At 38.0% G+C, this 15,681-nt stretch overlaps 1 protein-coding gene and 1 long non-coding RNA gene across 3 annotated transcripts in view; one reads left to right on the top strand and one right to left on the bottom strand.

Annotated features, from left to right (window-relative positions):
- KCNN2 (potassium calcium-activated channel subfamily N member 2) overlaps nucleotides 1-15,681 on the top strand; it is a 173,317-nt gene that overhangs the window by 140,047 nt on the left and 17,589 nt on the right. The window lies entirely within an intron of this gene.
- The window catches only part of LOC141727234 (uncharacterized), a 54,455-nt gene that overhangs the window by 27,988 nt on the left and 10,786 nt on the right, over nucleotides 1-15,681 (bottom strand). For both annotated transcript variants that reach the window (XR_012578289.1, XR_012578290.1), the window contains exon 2: nucleotides 6,667-6,754. This is a non-coding gene — a long non-coding RNA (uncharacterized LOC141727234). The remainder of the gene's footprint in view (nucleotides 1-6,666; nucleotides 6,755-15,681) is intronic.

A 15,681-nucleotide genomic window follows, 5' to 3' on the forward strand; every position in this document is an offset into this window, starting at 1 on the left:
CCTATGGTTGGCTCTGACACAGTGCAGTCTTGGGTGTAAACAATTTTGTTGTGAGAAAGAGCTGTGTGATGACTCTTGGAGCGCCCCTCACCCCTTGGCTCAGGAGACACAGTAAATCTCAGGGTGTTGCTCCTTGGTCATTGCAGATACACATTTCCCTCTGCCTGCCTTTGTCAGCAGCTGCTCCCTGACAAAGACTGTCTTAAAAACGAAACAACTCTTGAACCAGAGGTATATCCAGTATAAGTATCACACACTTATCTGGAGGATGCACTGTGCTACCCCTTCCGCAGTTGATTTTCTGCTTTCTTTCAGGGATGCCCACCCCCAAATGTCCTGAGCAGCTGCTCTCCTGCCCTCCCTGCCTGTTTTCTTTCACAAGGCTAAGCCAGTGTGCCAGGGGCAGAAGGCAGAAAAGCCTGATGAATTCCCTCGGAATTTGCTCATGTTTGAGTGGGGGTGGCAGGTGGGGAAATCCATAAAGAGGATATATGTCTTCTCACTCACCCTGTAAAACTGCATGCCAATCATCCTGTGCAGTCTCCGTGGGATCCCAGGGGTGCTAAAACCCAGAAATCAGGGCATATTGCAGGATGTATAATTCACAAATTATATCTGCTTCGGGAAAGGGGTACTCCTTCTTACATATTTGTTCAGCTCTGCTGCACTGCAGCCCCTAGGCATCAATTTATTGTAATTTCAGTTCTGTTTTCAGAACATGTCAGAAATCTCTGAAAACACTTGCTGAGAAATGCTTGTAATCATTCCAGTGAATTAAGTGCCCATTTGGGGACTTCCATTTCTTCAGCTTCTGAGGTTTGTCTAGGAAGGAGGGTTAGGTTAATCTGGAGCACTTTCCAAGTGCTGTTGATTTGGATCAGGCATTTGCTGCTTTGCTGTTCACTTTCATATAGCACAAGAGAAAAATCAAATGTTATTTGGGACGTGGGTTCTTTACCCTTTTGTTGTGATATGAAGAAATGGTTCTTTTGCTAAACAGAAGGAATAGAAGACCGTCATTCCTCTTTTTCATCCAATGGCTGTATTAAGATAGTGGGAATTATTTCTTTAAAAAACTAAAAACATTTTTTAGAAATACATAATATTACATTACCAATTGGTGGAATTTTCTTAAGCAAGTTGCCATGTATCATTTCAGCATGTGAACTATGTAGCAAAAGATTTTTGCATAGCATGCATTTTGGTTTTCGTTTATTAAAAATGTGCACTGTATTTTACAATACAATTTGTATTTTACAAAACACAAATTTCTGCAATTTGCTGCCATATAAATGCAGCTACTCTGAGCTATCTCATATTTCAAATTAAACCTTCTGTTTTACTCTAATTTCCATCTGGAATAGAAACTTTTACTGTGAAATGCTAAATTTTCAAACAATGCATCTCCTCATGTATAAACAGTGAGTTGTCCACACACACTCATGCTTGCATTCCAGAAGAAAACAGTTGTTAGGATTTAATAGCACACATATTACCATCCAGTTCTGTCATATATTTAAATTTTTCACATGTTTTGGGTAAGATTTTGTTTTTAAAATCTGATCTATATAGACAGGAATTCAGTGCTGCTGCACTGGATTCTGTGGTCTGTCACTACTGCACCTTATCCAGCGTTATTAAAAGCTGTCCTTAGTTTGATCATTTCTGTATTGCTTCTCACACCATCGTATCCATTTTCCTTTAACAAAATCATCTCATCTACTCTCATAGCATACTCTGACCTGCCTTTTCTGTGAATTGCTCTAAAAGGTACCCACCACACTGCTGCAAAAGTGAATCAAAAGCGCCTTTCCTCACCACTGCCATCAACTCTTCCACACCCTATATCGACCACGACTGGCCACTAGTTATTAATTATTCTTTGATAAGCAAGAGTTACTCTGCAGGTGATTTTAAAGCATCACAGTGATTACAGAGCCAGTGACTTTGGCATTGCTTCTGGCTCAAACCCTTACAGCTAAAAAATTAGCTTCTTGAATGTGTTTCCAAGTAGTCATGAGGATTTTTCAGGACTGCATATTTCAGCCTCATAGAAATTCAGAAATTCAAGATCAGATCCATCAAAAAAATCCAAGACAGCAACCATAGAATTAGTATGATTTTTAATATTGCTGAGCACAATTGTTACATAGTCTTTGCAAACTCATTCTGAGAATCTTTGTTGCAATCTGTGGTTAATTGAGTAGCTGCAGAATTAAAACACTATCAGTCTACTATATTAAAGCATTGCCTTTCCTGTCTTTAGTTAGTCCCAAAGCTTTCATAAAAAGGCAAGATAAATAAAAACTAGAATTAAAACTACTGATAAAGTTTATTCAACATACAAATAAAGTGTAGTTGAATATAGCACGAAAAACCTGAAGGAAACAATCATCTAAGAATTACTTTTCCCTCCCTCAACTTATGCTTTTGCAAAAAGGAGAGAAATAAAAGCCAGGGATTTTTTAAATTGTAGTTTTTATATTGTTACTGTTTGTGTATTTTTGTTTGGTCTTGGTTTTGTTTTTTTCTTCAATGTAGAATGTGGTTTCAGAGAGCAAATTACTGGGGCAATACTGGGGCATTTTTTCCCTAACTTTTTACAGATTCCATGGATAATGCATGAAATAACTCAGATCCACTGAGAGTCTATATATCTGGTCAGAATAGAACACATGTGGAAAGAAATGCCAAAAGGAGTCAAACACCTATAAGCTTGTAGGGGAAGGATTTCAATGTGCAAATAAAGTAGATATATATCTTTTTCCTTGAAGATATACCCTTTAACCATGAAATCTGACACAATCAATCTTCTTCCCCAGCAGGAAAAAAAAAAGTTTAAAAAAGACCAAAAACAAAGCAGAAAAAGCAACAAATGAAAAAGAAAAACAAAATGAAAAACCAACTCAGACCCACTTTTTTCCATCCCTATATATATAGTTTCTGCTTGTTTTTTGGCATACTCATTAGTCTTCTCCTTTGCTATTGTTTACTACTGTTATTTCTATGGGAAACTACTATTGCCTTTTAAGAACAAAATCCCCTAGGAGACAGGTAAAGGCAGGCGCCATGCTAAGTTTCATCAAATTAACAGGAAACAAGCCCAAGGCTTAGGTCTTTACCATATACCTCTATATAAACAGCTTGCTGATCTGCACTCTCTGGTACAGATTCACCCCTTCCAGAGATTAGTGCTGATCTTTCCCCAGTTCAGCTTCCAGTTTGTGCTGAAAAATTGTTTAGAATTGCTTATGGACATGAGCACAGGCAGAAATAGATAGTGCAGGCAAGGTAATCTCTGAAAAATTCCCCTCAGAGGTCAATGAAATTCTCACTTTGGATGCTTTTGCATCTCCCAACAGAAAGATCAGGCCTTGAGGAGGGAGTATAGACCCAGGACATGTCATGTTTCAGCAACCCTCCAAGTACAGAGAACCTGAGGGTTTGCTGTCTCTGAGAGTCCCACATTACTGGTCACAGGCTCCCTGTGGTCCAGGAGAGCTCAAAGGGCTCCACCTTGGACGGCTGTTTACAGGGTCTCAAGAGACTGGACTTCAGTCAGGACAATGTTTACATCGCAGCCACAGTTTGGGTTTGCACTTCCTTTGAAAGTGTGAAAACAGGAACATTATGCCATTCAGGCCAGAGGAATATTTTCCAAGGGTTGTCATAAGGAAAACAGGAGCTTGTTAGCAATTCCTGGGGACAGACACTGTTTCAGATAAACTTGGAAAGAGCTGAGCCCAGGTGCTGTTTTCAAGGCCTAACAAGAATTTCTCAGATCACGCTGCAGCCTGGAAAGGAGCGGGAAGGCAAGAACCACCACAGGGATATAAATGCCAGCACAGATGAATTTAGCATTGCAGGATATTTCCTGCTCACTACTTTCAGGCATATGAAAATTAACAAGTATTTTCTGGGCCTGGGCTTCTGCTGTTCTTGAAGACTTAGATTATGAGCTCAGCCTTCCACTCCACTCTGAGGTGTCTTTAGTATTGCATGCTACATTGCTTGCAGCTTACATAAAATGTGTAAGAGTAACTCAAATACAAGGTATTTTCACATTAAGATTCAGTCATCACTGTAAAGACAAACAGGTTATGTTAGGTTCACGGATCACAGCAGGAAATCATCCTGAGTCATCCTTTTAGATTAAGGGCTCCAAAGAGTTTTGCAGTCTTACATAATTCAGAGAGCATTTTAAAAAAATAATATAAGCAATGCATTCTTTAAAAACAAATTCACACTAGTGAACTAGAGGCAGTTCATTTTATAACTTTATGAAAACAAAATTCCATCTGTTTTCTAAATACACTTCCCATTTGCACAAGAGTCAATATATTTTCTCTTTCAAGATGGGATAGAATTAATGTGTGAACATTAGGTTTGAGTGAGATGATCTAGATGAGATTCTGGTGGCATTGAATCTATGGATAACAAAGGTATTTACACTGCAATGCTAGGAATGCAGTGCCTTTAGCTCTTGAGCTCCCAGGGCTGGACCAGAAGAAGTTGCAGCCATGAAGTGCACAGTCCTGCTGTGGTATAAACCATTGTGGGTTGGTTGCATTCTCACAAAATGTCAATTTTGCATAAGCAGGCTTTGGGCTAGTTTTATCCTGGCTAATAAATGAAAGACAGGGTTTTGCCTGTTCTGTTTCTTTACCACATTATTTGACAAGTTCTACAGAATTGTGGTCCCATGCCTTGCCCAATTCAGATTTTCATCCATGAGTGACTTGAGTTTGTAGTATTCCCATCCTGTTTAATGATTGTGGAAGCAGCAGTCAAAAATGGAAGAGATGTTTATAAGGCAATGAACCTTACACTCATGAGTAAGTTCTGTTCCATGTGTAGCACATGCAAAATTATTGGAAGATAAACAAGTCTAACATCTTCAATATCTCTCCACTGGTTTTTGCTTTTGTAACTGTACCCGTTCTTTTTTCTTGAGCCTTCTGCATTAACGTTAGTTAACACAAGATTGTTATTCATACTGAGGAAAACCTAACCATAACTTTATGGCCTGGCACTGTTAAGGTCAATGTCTCAAATGCTGTCCCCCTCTGCCACAAGTGTTTGCATGCCTGCATTCAAGGTCATCCCTACCATGGTGCAACCTTGAATGGAACTGCTGGGAAAACACTGTGTTTTCCAAGAGAGAAAGAAGAGTGAGCTGTGCAATGACTTGCTGACCACCTCTACCTTCCTAGCTTGGGAGCTGCATGACAGCTTAGGCAGACCCTGGCCATCTTTGGCTTGCTGGCTGTGCCTGGAGCATCCTCCTCTGGTGCAGCTGTGGTGGCCACAGATCCCTTGGCCATCCCTGATCACACTGAGCAGCGCTACATTACTCTCTTTGTTGGGATGTGAGGGGTCTGTATGTGGGCTGGTGCAGGCATAGTCCTGCCAACCTTCTTAACACCCTCAACACTTGCTCCTGGCTCTTAGGAGTGTGAAAATCCTAGATTTTCAATCTCTTGTACCCCAGAGTTAAGCAGTGGTGTTCATTTTATTTCAGCTATTTTAAGCTTTGAGAGTGTGTCCTTCTGTTGCTCTTTTTAATCTATCTTCCAGAAGTCTCAGGGGAGATTATGTCTTTTTATTAGAAGTTCTCAGTAAATTAGCATTTCACACCACTTACAGTAGTAGTAGTAGACTATGTAAAGTTAATTTTTTCTAGTTAGGCAGATAACAAAATATTTTTGCATGAAAACTTTTTCCTCTCTAATTGGAAACTGACAGTCACTTAGAGGCAAGAATAATTACATGGTTCCCATTTAATTTTTTTCATAGAGAACAATGAAATTCTGGATTTTTTCCTACAGCATACTGATTATTTATGACAGTTTTTTACCTCTCTGATGACAATTTGCCTTTGGATGTTATGACACTCAACATATTGTAAATTCAGGTATCATGAAGGCAAATACTAATTTGGGTACCTGAAATGTCTATTTTTCCAGTGCTGTAGCCTGAAAATGAGCACCATTCAAATCCCGCAGCACAATTCAGCTCTAAGTAGGTCTCTTCACATAAGTGTTCATTTAGTGCTTCTAGAAATTTTCTCACAATGCTCAAACATTTTTTTGCTGTTTTCCAATGTTTCATTTTCATCTATTACTGGGTTACTCTTCTTTCCATGCCAACCAACTCACCAGTACCACTGATCTTGTCTCATAGAATAATAAGTAGTCTCAGGACTGGTATTACTTGAAAACCAAGCTAAGCACTGCAGAAAGTGATACTAGCCAGCTTTTCCAAAGTATTCAGCACAGAATTGATTGCCCATCTATGACTTCTATTCTGTTTTATATCACAGTAAACAACTCAATTATGGAACAGTTCTGTGAGCCAACATTTTTTGGTTTTATTTATTCAGTAAGTTATTAAAATTATTGTGCATTATTTTGGGAGAAATGGCTATGATACAGTTTCATTTTGATATTTCAATGAACATGAAATAAAGAAAATTATTTTTCCTATCTCTTCATTCAGGAAGGCAGGAGGCTAGGTGGGTGATGCAGGACTCTCCAGAACAAAAGACAGTTTTCCTTTTATTTATCTTGTACCACATTATTATTTCTATCCACATAGTTGCATTGCATTTAAAGCTCACCATAAGGCACAGGTTAGGAAACAGCAGCACTGAAACTTAGTACCCACCGTATAAGTGCTGAAATTGTAGTGTTCATCCTCTCTGTTCAACAGTCATACAGGGATTGCAGGAAGATCTGAGAAATGCCATCTTGACCTTTGTGCATAGCAATAAAATAAACATATCAGAAATATACCAGCACCCAAAATGAAAAGATATTCCTTTTTCCATTCACATCTTCAAAGATGCAAGGGAAGCACAGAAGGAGCTAGATGGTCCTACAGACCATTTGAAAGGGATACTAATGCTTCTCAACACCTACTCTTGTAAGCTTACAGGTTTTCAACACATTCAGATCTTCACTTGTGCAAGCTGGCTCTGCAGCCATGAATTAAGATCTTGAAAACTGTTCCTGTGTGTTCCTGAAGGGCTTTGGCCATCCCTTTGCATTGGACACTTGCCCGAGAGACTCGTATTAGCCATAGGGCGCAGCCAACAGGAGATGACAGTTCCTCAAGCTACAGCTGATTCCAAGACACTTTCCTCTTTGCTCAGCTTCCCTTCTGCCACATACACTTCCTATCCCTGACAATGTCTAGCTGAGTAACAGGCTAAATCAAATTTTACTTCACTTCAAATTTGCTGTTTCATAAGGCATATGTGATGAATTTTTTTTTCCATGCCCTGGCTGTGTCATCTGATTAACTGATTACTTAAAGCCATACACCTGTGCACATATAATTCTTTCCAACCCATCCATGTCACTGCTCTTTGTTGTGGATTTCACAGATCTCAGAAAGAAGTTGTCTTGCTATTTAAAGTTCTCACATAGAGCCTAGCAGAGTTTTTCCCCAGTTCTTACAGCCCTGTTTTCTCATGTGTAGACTTAAACCCTTTCTTAGAGAGATGCTTAGAAGCATCCCCTTGATGACCTAGTGAGCCAATATTTCCTTTGTTTATGACACCAGCCCAAAAACTATCACAAGGTCCTATTATAAAACTCTGCAACTCTTACCTTGTCTACTGACACAGCAGCTCACATACTGACCCTAATGAATATCACATCTCAAAGCTTTGTTATAAAAACCTTGTGTTGTTTTGTTCCTACATGGAATTCATAAAGACTCCATATCTTGACTGATGTGTAGGACAACACTGCAGAGAAACAGATTCCTGATGAAACAAAACTATTCAAATTGTTGGTATTCCCACAGAATAAGATTTCTTTAAGGTTTTGTTTAAATCCATAAGCAATGGCAAATGCTCATGAATATCCATTAAGAACTTCAGGATCCTTACCTTTGGCTACTTAAAAAGAAGGTTAAACTCTGAGACCATATAAATATCTAAGAAAGGTAAATTCTGAGCAAAATTACTGAGCTAAGTCTTCACCACAAAGAAACAAGGAGTACCAAGGAGGATGGGACATAAAGGTATTTTATTTACTTTTTAAAAACAATACAGCCTTCATTCTCACATAAGACTGCCGGAAGTTCTAGAGACAGATCAGTGAAGAAATTGTTCTGATGTTTGTCTCAAATTTTTGATGTCTTTAGTCAAACTCCATCTGTAAAAACTGGGAAGGCAGAAATACTAATTTCAAAATAGTAATGCTATTTCTGGATAGTTCTGGAAGACTTAACAAGCTGGAGCCCAAGAAATAGTGAAAGAAGAATAAGAAATTCCATAAATTAAAAAGACTACAGGCATGAAATTGTTTTCCTTGCTACTCATAATAAGAACATTTTTCTTGATAAGGTGCAGGGAAAAAATGTTGAAAAGTCAGGAGAACCCGAGCGGTTAAGTAGCTAAAAGATTTATTGTATCAGCAGTAGTAAATTGCAAGTGCATGCAAGCACAAGACCATGGGTTATTATAAAAGGAGCAGCACAGTTTCCATTTCTATACAGAGGAAAAGGAAGTCACAAATTCCATCTAAGCAGATTTATGATGGCTATATGTAAAACAGAGCATTCATTTCTAGGATATTCCCTTATAGGGAAATAGAGGCAAACTGGAGCAAATAAGAAGGAAAAGCAAAAGGACAAGTTTAAAGGACAAGTTTAACAAGAACTTTGGACAAAGTTGATCTAACAGAAAAATAAGAAAGAACTGTTGATCCTTAAATATCTCTCTGATAAAGCAGATATTGAGATAGGGTGCAGGCTTCAGAGCTAGCCACACTGCTAAAAAATATTTCTCTACCATTTTCCTTCCACCCTTTTTAAGAGAGTACTACTGTAACAAAACTCAGAAGCACCCAGGTTTCTGTTTTGCACTGTCATTTCCTTGGCAGCTGCTGCAGGGAAGAGTTCAGGACTCAGTGCTCAGACACGGAGACAGAAAGGAGGAAACACTATCTAAACCCTCATCTGTCTTGTGCCACAGGTTAAGTCACATGCTTTGGCCAGAGTCACCTCTACCCTGCTCTCTCCTCCTCCATATCCCCTCTCATTCATGCAGACTCCTCCTCCTCATAAATTTAGCTGCTGTCAGCGTATTTTTCAGCATTTCAGTTTTTAACCTACTTCTCAGCTTGCAGGCAGTCCTATGTGTGAAACACTCATACATGGCTAACACCTTGCACCTCCTTCTTCTGCTCCTGTTGTTTACTAGAAAGGCTCAAGCTGCCCACAGAGCAGTTTCCTTTTCTCTGTACCTTCATGCAAGTTGTGAGCAATGTGAGCACAGCCAACAACTGGGACCCTCCAGTGGCTGCAGCCAGGCAGAGCTCAGGTCAGAAATGAGGAGAAACAAAAGCATCCAGCTGCTTTGAGTAGGGAGTGACAGGAAAGGCAGATACGGAAAACCCAAGGAAGGTCTAAGAGCTGCAGAGGTTGCAAGATTCAGGACAGAGAGGAGTCCTGTGCTGCTCCAAGGCGCCAGCATCTCTGAAAGCATGGCCCAAACCACAGCCTACACCACTCAGTATTGTGTCTCCTCTTCAGGACATTAGTAGTAGTACTATTACTAATTTTGAGAAACTGAGAAGACTGTAGCTGAGTTCTAGCACAAGATGACCTATGGAAAAGTCTGCATATCATTGATAGGCAGAAGTTTCCCTTCAAATATGACGAGATTCCCATATTTATTATTTTTCTTTATACAGTGAAGCATTGCACCATAGGAGTAATAACTGATGGTGGGCATATCCCAATTCATACAGCAGTAAAAGAGGAATTTCTTATCTTGTGCTTGGGATTTAAAGTTAGGTTGCACAGAGCACTACTTAAGCACTACTAGTAAAAGGATTTGTATTACTAGGGTAATATATAAATTACTTCTAAAATCTTTTTCCTAAAGTTACTATCTTTTGATCCCTTTTTTTTTTTCAAGGACCTAGTCTTTGGTGTGCTTAACAGGCTACAGTATAAATTGGGAAAAAATTGAATAGGCTTAGGAAGCCCATTGCTACATACCCAGTGTTCTATTGCTGGTTTGATGTCACCAGGGAATTCAAAGAAATCCTTAATACAAGAGGAAGTCATTAGAGAAAAGGCAACAGTCATTTTATTTTGCATTCCAAGTAACATGACAAAATAGCAGGAGGACCAATTTTTTTTCTTTTTTTTTAAATGCAACATCCTGAAGGAAGGAAAGAAGTGAATTTGAAGCTTTAGCTTTGTATGCTGGAAAGAGAATGAATAATTAAGCCCCAGGTAAAGCTGAGACTAATGTCCCCAACATTTTTAAAGAAAAGACTAAGAGAGAGATTGTTATTCTAGAAGTCAGTGCCATACCAATCTCAGAAAGACTCTCTGGAACACCCAACAAGACTTGTCCTGCAAGACTGGCACTAAACTATTCCACATACATTTTCCACAGTAGACTAAATGCCATAAGGAATCTTTCAGCATTTTTTTTTTCCTGAGGTCATTCCTACTGGGAAAATAACTATGCCACTTCCATGCTGAAAACCTCAGCATGGTTGGTTTTTTTGATAAGAGCCTTTTAGCAATCTGCCATTTAAGTTTATCTTCATACTTAACAGAAATTCACAGCATAGCTTCTTCATTTCCTCTTCAAGACTATATCACATCTACACCTATTTTTGTTGGTGCCAAAATCTTGTTTCTACAGCATTTAAGGACAATTTCTAGTACATAGCCATAGCTACTTGTTACTCAGAGGAAAGCACAAGCCCCACTGCCTGCTGGCTGAGCTCTGTCTCCTACAGTGACTTATCTCAGCAGGCTGAGGGGCACAGGCTGGCACTGCACAGCAATACGTGCACCACAGGCTCCAGACATGCAATCACAATCCCTCAAAATATTCAAATGTCTGTCTATGGAGATTGTTTACTCTTCATCCAGTATTCTCTGCATTCACATGAAAACCCCAATGACCTCCAACGTGTATTTCAATACAAAGAATAGTTGTGTCCCTACAGCAAGTTCAAGGACAGACAAGGGAGTCTTGAAAAGACTCAATTATCAAATATCCTATTTAAAGAATTTTTTATGCAGAAAACACTAAGCCTCTCCCATCCTTATAGCACATAGTATTTTGATTATTCTATCTACCCCAGTAGGGTAAATAACTAGGAAAGAGCAAATAGTGTTTTATTCTCTATTAGGTCAAAGGAATGTATTTTTCAAAAAATTTTATTCACACATTTATTTTTGAAACAAACCATAACCTCCCTTTCCTACAACAGATTAAAAAATCAGGTATTTTTGTTCTTTAAATTTTGAAATAACAGGGGAATAAAAGGCAGCTTTTTCTTAACTACTTTATTCTCAGAAATTATGACTATAAAACAAGTTTCCATCTGTCAGACTTTTGCTGCTTAGGATGCAAACAATAATTCAATATATCAAGAGAGCAGTTTTATAAAGATACTATAGACTCTGAATAAAGTTCTTTTACCCGCCTGAGAATAAGGAATAAAGATGTTTGAGAAGTATCTCACTCAGACACTGAAAACCTGAGAGCTGTGCAGATCAATCATAGTTAACCAGGTGCTTCTAGAAATAAGCATATTCATTAACTGCAACTAATAGTAGTTAAGAATTATTTTAAATAGACATAAGGCACATTAAGGTTCTGAATCTCAAATTTCATAATTTCCATAAGAAAGGAAGATACCTTTTTTTTCTCCACAGTATCATAGTAGAGGCCTAAATGTGACATAACAGAAGTGTATGAGGTCATTTCCTCCTCCAGAAGACTTTAGTGTGATACAGCTGTGCTGAACAGTTCTATATCTCTAGATGTAAAAACATGCTTTACACTTACAGTGGTAAAATAAAGGGCATTAATTATAATTTTTAGCCATTCACTCAAACAGAAGTGTGTTTGTACGTTGATTGGACTCTAGATATTCATGCATTGGTAAAAATTGCTGTCACAGACTAATCCTTGCATTTGCCCCTGATTTACCCTCATAGATGTAGGATAAGGAAAAAAGCAATGTCTAGTCTCTGTGATTAGTTAGAGCTTACTCAGCATTGTTTTCACTCATGAGCAGCTGTATCCTGGCCCTTTCTGCCTCTTCTGATTGCAAGCAATTACTTGAATACATAGGTGCTTGACAGTCATCCCTTCTGCCCAGAAATATACTTGCCACTAAGACCATGGTGAGAGGGAAATATATATATATTTATGTAGGGACAGATAGATAGATAAAAAATTAGACAAATTAAGGTAAAATAAGGTAAATTGGAGCAATTTCTTTGTACCCTATTTATCAGAGTAGAGACAACAGGTGATACATTTCAAAGGACATTACGGGTATTCAAGGTTTATAAGTGTTCGTTGTAGAAGCTGATGAGGACTGAATTGAATTAACTGAAAAACAACTATTGGTCAAATACCACATATAAATTCCAAGACTGTATTGTATATGTAAAAAATGAAAGAAACTGCATCATTTTTACTCAAAATTAATTTCTAAGCTAACACTGGAATACCTGGACCATTAATTTACTGTAATTAAAAAAGAGGTTTTGAGATTGATCATATTACTTTATGCTCAGGAAATTTAAAAAACTATGCTATGGATGATAACAAATTCAGTTCTAAAGAAAGATTATCTGAAAACCTTCGCAATAAAACTTTCTTTAAAAATCACCTGGAGATTTAAATTATTTAGTGCAGAAAAAGCCCAGCTGTCCTTCATTTGTCATTGAGAAGAGAGAAAAAAAACCAGATGAGCCAGATATTGAAAAAGTCTTTTTTTTTGACGACTTTTTCTTATGTTACTAAAAACTGCTATTTCAACTTAGCTGTGCACTTGATGAGAGGAAGTGCTTTAATGTATGTCTGTACCCTGCCAAATCATAGCTGGTAGCAGAGAGGCACGGTGCTGCACTCTGCCATGCCACTGAAACGCTGCAGCGTGAGCAGGCTGCACTCTCCTGTCTGAATTTGAGAGAAGTGAGAAAGAGCCTGCAGTCTGTGCCACACCACCCTGGATGGTGCTGCTGAATGATTTCTATTGCACAGGCATGGTCTGATGGACATTTTGCACTGTTTTGCTCCAATTCCCAAATGAGAACTGTTTCAAGGTGTTTCATTAATAAATCCTGTTCAAAAGGTTACACTTTTGTTATGGGGACATAGCCTACTGTTTTTCATAGAACTACTGTTCATTTTGCTGAAACCTCACATCACTATTTTTCACTTAAAGGATACTTTTCTGCTTGTAGTAACTATAAGACACCTGACTTTAATATTTTTTCCATTTCTTTCTCTCTTTCTCACCTGAGGGACCCTAATAAGTCCTTTGTGTTACAAAACAAATCCATGTTTCTCTCCTTACGCACTTCAGCTAAGCCTTCCTTTGTAGGGGATACTAAAACCCACTGCTGGTTCCAGTGGGATTCCCAGCCTCCTGATGGAGGCTGCACTGCCAAGACAGGGCAGAGCCGTAGTAGCTGCAGCAAGCCAGACCTGAGCTAAAAAGGAGATGTCATATCTGTGCTTTGTATTGAGCAGGGTACCAAAACCACACTAAAAGAAAGCCAGATTTGGCAAAGATACATATAATTTATTTCTGTTAAAAGAAAGGAGTTCGCTTCGTGTTTGACAGCTACAAACATAGCAAACCGTGTTATATGTATATCTAATAGTCCAGGTTGTTAGGTGGCACAAGTGAACTTTAGACACTTGTCAGAGTGTCAGAACTTGTCAGAACAATTTTGTTGGTTTAACAGGATCTGAGCTCTGATTCTATCACCAGTTAGCCTCTCTTTTAGGCAAGTATTGTGGAGGGGGATTCTGGTTCCTTATCCATTCTAGTCAAGCACATTATGATTGGAAATGACAGATTTGACAGGGAATGGAACCTATTTATTTGATTAGGAAATTGTGCTTGAGCTCACTTTGTGTCCTCTTGGTCCTGGATGCCTCTGGTGCATTCCCACTGGAGTTTCGTAGTTTTTTGTAAGTGCTCAGGTATCATTTTAATTATTATTCAATAACCTCCTAAGAAGATACTTGGAGGGACAGATTATCCATATGTTTTAATCTTATAATTCACCATTTGATTCTGTCCAACTGATGCCAAACTGACTTCTGCCATTTTGTTTTTATAAATATTTTTATATATATTTGTAGTTCTGTAACCTATTATTGTATGACCACATAGATTCATAGCTAGCATTTCACCTACTCTCTTAGGCAGAAAGGCAAAACACATTCCTAAACCCTCCAATATTAATCTTGCTTCCTCTGGGAACCAAGGTTAAAACAGCTTTTAGAGACACTTTTTCATAAACAAAGTTTAGTTAGTATCTAAAGGGAGAGTTTTGAAGAAGAGTTGAACCAAAGGGGAATAACCTCATCATTTGTGTCTCTAACTGGGGATCTTTGTCAATTATGCTAACTTGCTAAACATATAAAGTTGTGCCTGCTTTATGTTATGGTGTGCATCTTCGGCACGTTCTCGGTGTGTATTTCGGCATGTTGTGTACCATAAAAGAACCTTTATAAAGATAATCGCATTTTATCACCTAACTGTGTCTGGCTCCTGATTGTAGGACCAGGAAAAGCCATCACAACCATGTTTACACTGAAACTACTGTAGAAGTTTTGCAGTAAATCTAGCATTGTAATAGGAATTGTTAGATGCTATTATGTACTTTTCTGGATGTGACTAGTGAAAAGAACTACAGAAGAATAATTGTCTATAATTTTTCTCAGAGATCAAATGGTAATAAAGTTTCATTTTATCCAAAAATTATAAAGTGCAATACATTTATCCCCAGCATATTGTTGTGGTTTGTTGTTTTTTTTTAATATAAGTGTATCATAAAAAATAGCACATTAAATATGCCTGATATATATGTTCATTATTGTTCCAAAGGAATCATTCAGCTGAATCATTGCTGAGTCAAAGTATAACCGTTAACTCTAAAAATACAGAGATATTCAAGTAAGTTATATATAGGACAACCACTTATTAATTATAACCATTCAGGTTTTATAAAAGATAACACATGAAAATAGTGAATTTATATTTACTAGCAAATTATAGAAATTACCATGGAACTGGTAATTTTGGAACATGGAACAGTTTGCTTTAAAAAAAAACCTCTCAGATTTTTAATTAAGAATTTAGAACTTTGGTAATTCTCCATGCCCACTTTTTGTTTCACCAGTCAAGTATCACTGAGTAGGCTTCTGTGCACTGCAGCTGAACAGTTAGGATAATAACACCAAGACATACACAGCCTCTGCTATAATTCTGCTATGCATACCGTAGGTTGAGCTCTGCTACTAATGTCAAACCTCCCCAATGAAACTTAAAAATCCTTTTAGTGGAAAATTCCTACATTATGTAACATACCCATCCACTTTGAATGTTGTTCTTACACACTGGTACTTTTATTAGGTAATTTTTAATTTGAACTGCAATATTACATAGGAACTCAGCTGTGGGTAACATCCCACCACACTTGCCACTGATAACCATAAATGCAAAAAGAATCTGTGCCCCAAGGAATTTTAAAAATAAGGGTTTTTTTCACTATTCTCATGGCCAAACTTTTCCCGTATCTGCTTATCTGAGAAACTTTTAGCTTGCGAAAATGGACATAAAATTAGAACAGTATAGAGAAACATAATTCAAAAATAATAGT

This window comes from Zonotrichia albicollis, chromosome Z (assembly GCF_047830755.1).
Source record: "Zonotrichia albicollis isolate bZonAlb1 chromosome Z, bZonAlb1.hap1, whole genome shotgun sequence".
Classification (NCBI taxonomy): Eukaryota; Metazoa; Chordata; class Aves; order Passeriformes; family Passerellidae; genus Zonotrichia; species Zonotrichia albicollis.